The sequence below is a fragment of the Sarcophilus harrisii genome, chromosome 3 (assembly GCF_902635505.1).
Source record: "Sarcophilus harrisii chromosome 3, mSarHar1.11, whole genome shotgun sequence".
NCBI lineage: Eukaryota > Metazoa > Chordata > Mammalia > Dasyuromorphia > Dasyuridae > Sarcophilus > Sarcophilus harrisii.
Genome location: NC_045428.1, coordinates 461,843,083 through 461,849,570, shown reverse-complemented (window position 1 = coordinate 461,849,570; position 6,488 = coordinate 461,843,083).

Below are 6,488 nucleotides of genomic sequence, written 5' to 3'. Positions count from 1 at the left end.
ATATGGCCTAGGGTGATCCATTTCTATTTGAGTTTGATATCACTTGTATAAAAGAAAAAGATGAGTCAGTCACATTATAACATAGAGAAACCATGGGACACATGCTATCCATATAATGTCAAGAGATCCACAGCAAGGTTTCCAAGAAAACATTAGGTGGATGCTGGTGATGAATTAATCAGAGGGCATGGAGAAGATTCATTCAGGATGGCAAAATATGAAGGGATTACCTCCTTAGTAGTAATAACTTTGCACATGAAATCGTAGTTGTAATGGAGTATTAAAGAATTTAGGAAGGGGAAAAGGAAAGAGAAAAGCATAACTTGGGATAAATAAAATGGAAATACAGAATTAGTTATTTTAACTGTGAATGTGAATGGGATGAACTCTCCCATAAAACAGAAGTGGATTGCATAAGGGATTAAAAGCCAGAATCCTACAATATATTCTTTACAAGAAACACATTTAAAGCAAAATGATACGTACAAAATAAAGGTAAAAAGACTGGAGCAGAATCTATTGCCTCAGGTGAAGTAAAAAAAAAGCAGGAGTAGTGATCCTGATCTCAGATTAAGCAAAAGCAAAAATAGATCTAATTAAAAGAGATAGGAAGGACACTATCACTTGCTAAAAGATACCATAGATAATGAACCAATATCAATACTAAACATATATGCACCAAGTAGTTTAGTATCCAGATTCTTAGAAGAGAAGTTAAGAGAACTGCAAGAAGAAATACACAGCAAAACTATACTAGTGGGAATATCAAACTTGCTCTCTTAGAATTAGATAAATGAAATAAGAAAGAAGTTAAGAAGTTAAAGAGAATATTAGAAAAGTTAGGTATGATAGATCTTTGGAGAAATTTGAATGAAGACAGAAAGGAGTATAATTTTTTCTTGGCAGTTCATGGAACCTATACAAAAACTGACTATTTACTAGAGCATAAAACCTCAAAATCAAATGCAGAAAAGCAGAAATAGTAAATGCATTTTTTTTAGATTATCATATGATAAAAATCACATTCAATAAAAGGCCAGAGGAAAGTAGACCAAAAATTAATTGAAAACTAAATAATCTAATCCTAAAGAATGAACGGGTGAAACAACAAATCATAGACACAATCAATAACTTCATCCAAGAGAATGACAATAATGAGACAACATATCAGAATTTGTGGATGCAGCCAAAGCAATAATAAGGAGAAATTTTATATCTGTAGATGCTTACTTACATAAAATAGAGAAAGAGAAGGCCAATGAATCGGGCTTACAACTAAAAAAGCTAGAAAAAGAACAAATTAAAAATCCTCAATAAAATGCCAAATTTGAAATTCAACTCTGGAAATAAAAGAGGAGATTAGTAAAATTGAAAGTAAGAAAACTATTGAATTAATAAATAAAATTAAGAGTTGGCTTTATGGAGAAAAAAACAACAAAATAGTTAACCTTTCGTTAATTTGATTAGAAAAAGAAAAGAAGAAAATCAAATTGTTAGTCTCAAAAATGAAAAGAAAGCATGTTCCACAAATGAAGAGGAAATTAGAAGTTATTTTGCCCAACTATATGCCAATACATTTGATAATCTAAGTGAAATGGAGAAATATCCACAAAAACATAGATTGCCCGGGTTAATAGAAGAGGAAATAAGCTATTGAAATAGTCCCATTTTAGAAAAATAAACAGAACAAGCTATTAATAAATTCCCTAAGAAAAAATCTCCAGTGAATTCTACCAAACATTGGAAGAGCAGTTAATTCTAATACTATATAAACTTTTGTAAAAAAAAAATAATAATAATAGGGAAAGAAGGAGTCCTACCAAATTCCTTTTATGATACAGATATGGTACTGATACCTAAACCAGTTAGGATGAAAACAAAAAAAGAAAATTATAGATTAATTTCCCTATGTAATATTGTTACAAAAATCATAAATAAAATATTATTAAAGGGATTATAGAAAATCATCCCCAGATTAATACACTATGACTAAGTAGGATTTATATCAGGAATACAGGACTGGTTCAATATTAGAAAAACTATCAGTATAATTAAGAATATCAGTAACCAAACTAACAAAAATCATATGATTATCTCAATAGATGTAGAAAAAGCATTTGATAAAATCCAACACCCATTCCTATTAAAAACATTAGAGAGTATAAGAATAAATAGACTTTTCCTTAAAATGATCAGTAGCATCTATTTAAAATCATCAGCAAGCATCATATCTGATGGGGATAAATTAGAACTATTCCAAATAAGAATGGTGTGAACAAAGTTGTCCACTATCACCACTATTATTCAATATTGTATTAGAAATGTTAGCTTTGGCAATAAGAAAAGAAAAAGAAATTAAAGGAATTAGAGTAGATAATGAGGAAACCAAACTATCACTCTTTGCAGATGATATGATGATATTCTTAGAGAACCCTAGAAAATCAATGAAAAAACTACTAGAAAAAATTCACAACTTTAGCAAAGTTGCACGATACAAAATAAATCATCAGCATTTTAAAATATTACCGACAAAGTCCAGCAACAAGAGATTCAAAGAGAAATTCCATTTAAAATAACTGTCAAAATATTTGGGAATCTTATCTGCTAAGGGAAAATCAAGAACTATATGCACACAATTACAAAACACTTTCCACACATCAGAAAAATATAAAATTCTCATGAGTAAGGTAAGAAAATATAAAAAAATGATAATAATACCTAAATTAATCTAATTATTTAGTGACATACCAATAAAACTCCCAAGATATTATTTTATAGAGTTAGGAAAAAATAATAACAAAGTTCATCTGGAAGAACAAAAGGTCAAGAATTTGAAGGGAATTAATGAAAAAAAAAAATGCCAGTGAAGGTAGCCTACCTGTCCCAGACCTAAAACTAAAGCAGTAGACATCAAAACTTAGCTTCCTACTTCCCTCTGTTTTTCCAGGAACTGTCCAAAAATCAGAAGAAAATAAATTTTAATTATAATTTGAAGGAATTAATTGGGCACATAATTGTAGTCCAGCATTAAGTCTGGGGCATAGTCCTATACTCATCATTCTTTGCAAGGATAGCTTCAATTATTTAGGTTATTGGTGGGCAAATTCAGTAAACAGTTCTTTAATGAATGATTCTTTGAATTCTTCAAACAGCTATGGAATAAAAAAAAAATCTCCTTATCATCAAGACCACTGAATTTAGAATGCATTGCTTCCTCCATTGTTCACACAATTTATGACGAGACCAACAATTCAAAGACACAGCCCAACTACAATGAGCCTGATGTAATGCTGGAGAAACTGAGGCAAGATAGAGATTAAAGAGTATTTAATAATTTACTGGCACCAAGTGGATCCGTGGTTTGGTTCCAGGACTGAATGAGACTATCGTCTCCAAGAATCCAGCAAACCATGTGAGTTCTCAATGACCTAAAAACACATGGCTCAGACTCAGGGGATAGAGTGAGGCAGGGGTGAAGTCAGGGTGCTGAGAGCAGGAATGGGACTCTGACAATCAGGTTCTGACAGGGTGAGGGGAGGCATGGGGGATGGGATGACCTAATGAGAGGAGGAACCCCGGAGATTGGGAGAGGCAACTTGATAAAATTGATAAGTATCTGACATTCTGATAGCTTGGGATGGGGAGAGGCATTCTGATATTCTCAAATATAAGGTCTTTTTATCCTTATCAAATATTCTGATTAAGAAGAAGGGGAAATTTTGCAGGACTGAGCTTTGAGCTGATAATTATAAACTGAAGCAGAGAAACTGAGTCAGCACTGGGTCAGGATAATTAGGGAAATTGAATCAGGATAATAAAAGAGAACTGTGGCATAACACTGATATTATTTCCTTGATCTTCAAGAAAAAAGCACCAGGAAGATTAATTTCAATTTATTTTCTCTGGGAGAGTTCTGAAAGAAGCAACTACAATTATAATATGGATCTTTCCAATTGTGAATTCTGTGATTGTGTAATTTGGTGGCATAATGGATATAGACTAAATTCTATGGGAAGTCTTTGAAAGGATAAGATTTAACAATTTAGATTCCATTCTGCCTAGAGGTAGGGAGGTCAAGTGACTACTTGCTTAAACTCCTACTGGATGATCCTTTGAGATCTCTCTCCAGTTTCAAATTCTATAATTTCATCTCTACTACTACCTGGTAACCCATTACATTGTGTATTATTCACACAACTCTTCAGGACCAACAACTCAGTGTCAGAAATAACACTTCAAGAAATCCAATTAGATGCCTTTGTTTAGGGTTTCAGAAAGGGAAAAGACCTGGGAGATTCATTTAAAAGCTGCATTTTTTGTAGAACCATGAGAGGTCTCTAATTGAGTCAAGAAATAATCGTAATTCCTTTGAGTTTATGCTAATCAACAAAAGATTCTTCCTTTAAAGGACAGAAAGTTTGTTCAATGATGCCAAACTTTCCTTAGTATTAATCATGTGGGATTCTCAGAAAACTACCTCTTACAGCATGTTGATTTGGCATTCCAATAAATTGCACAAAATCTTGGGGTTAGCTTCATTCTGAACATGCTTGATGATATTTCCTTCCCTCTTCTCATCTCAATTCAGAACAGGCACAGGCATCTCCTTATTATTGAATCAGGCATAAAAGGGTTAATATTGTGTAATGATTAAGTCTTTTAATTGACTACTGAGCTAGAACCCCATGTATATATTTAAGGGACAATTCACAACCTATTCAGGACTCTTCTTCCTGCCACTCATGAAACATAAAAAGCCTGTACTGAGTCAGTTACATGGTAAGAGTCAAATCTTCTCCACTTCATCTTGACAAAGAGACCCCAAAACTCTCTAAAACTCCTTGAAGGAGAGATTCTCCTTGAACCCTGTGTCTGTGGGACCCCAAGGACAGAAACAACATAAACAGCTTCATTCTGTTATCTAGGTGAGTCTAGCTGAGTTGGAAATTCTAACCCCATTAAATTGGAGAAACACCCATTCAATTCTGAGATTTTCTATTCAATTCCAGCTCAAACTCCATTCACTAGCTCTCATCTGGAGCAGGCCTCGGCTTGTGGCTAAGGCTTCTATTATTTAAAAAAAAAAAGCCAATTTTAAATCCTCTCCTACCAAAAGACCTAACATGCCATACCATGCTATGCCATGCTATGCTATGGCAAGGAAACTCTGCCTGCTGAAATAATATTTTCTTTCAGTGTTATCATCTCCCTATCTTTACCTATTTCCCTAACAAGACTTTATATCTCTCTGTCAGGATTTCTCTACTAGAAACTTTACTTCTCTGTCAGGACCTTGCCACTAAGGAATTCAGCCTTTCTATTCATGCATAGCAAAGGCTGACTTCCCAATGCCAATAATAAACTTCTTTTTATCAGTCTAGCTTTTCAGGTTCATAAATTCCTTTATGAAGGACCTCTGTGCCACCAGAAGGGGGTTCCCACAACTCCCTACCTTGCACCAATCTTAAGGGGATTTAGGGGAGCCAAACCTCTTCATTTGGTTCCCTGAACCTCGAACCTGCTACTAACCTCATCATTTAACTCCCTGACCACCAGAAACCCTAACCTCATCATTTACTTCCCTGAATCTAATCTCATCAATCTGTTCTTGGCCTCCAAGACGAGAGAGTGCCTGGAATGGATCTCCCTCCATTTGTGTTTTCTTTCCTTTGGTAAAGGGTCTTATGAGATTCCAAAAGACATTTATTATCTCTATCTAAACTAAATAGCCATACCTTGGCTACCAGAGCAGTTGCATCAGCAGTAATTGTGGTAGACTAGTTGAAAAGACATTGATCCTGCTAAACATAATCAGGAAAATGACAAATGACTAATTAGCAGCCATAGCAAATTACCTTTTTTATGAAAGTCCTAATGAGACTTCATTATTAGCCTCTCAACTAAGCATAGTCATTTTTTGATTCTTAGTTGTATAGTATGACTTTTTCTAAATGGAAACAAACTTTCTCTGTGCTTGATTTATCTGATTCAGGTATGAAATCAGGGTGCCTTTTTCCTTCATCTCCTCCTTCTTCTCCCCGTTTATTGGGGAGAACCTTAGATTAGAGCTAAAATGGAATTGTTCCTTTACACTCTGTAGAGAGGCTGAAATTGAAACACTGGGAATTCTATATCCCTCACTGAAAAGATAGGTAACAACAAAGCAAAGATTTTGAGGCAAATAAAGGATAAGGAATGGAAAAAATCATCAGTCACTGTGGTCACAGCCAAAAAGTACCTTTATAGCCCTAGTGCATGAGTCATTATATTATTCTTTATACAATGGGCTCCCTTTCTTGATATATTTAAGCTATTATAAAGTAACCTCATTTAAAGTAGCTTTGGACAGAGTGAATTTTTATGAGTTATACAATAATATGTTCCTTTCATTTAACACAAATATCACCAACAAAGAAAATCCAAATGAGCTCTTGTCTGAGGTGTGCTAATTTCTTTACAAGGAAATGCTTGAGTTCTGAACACAGCTG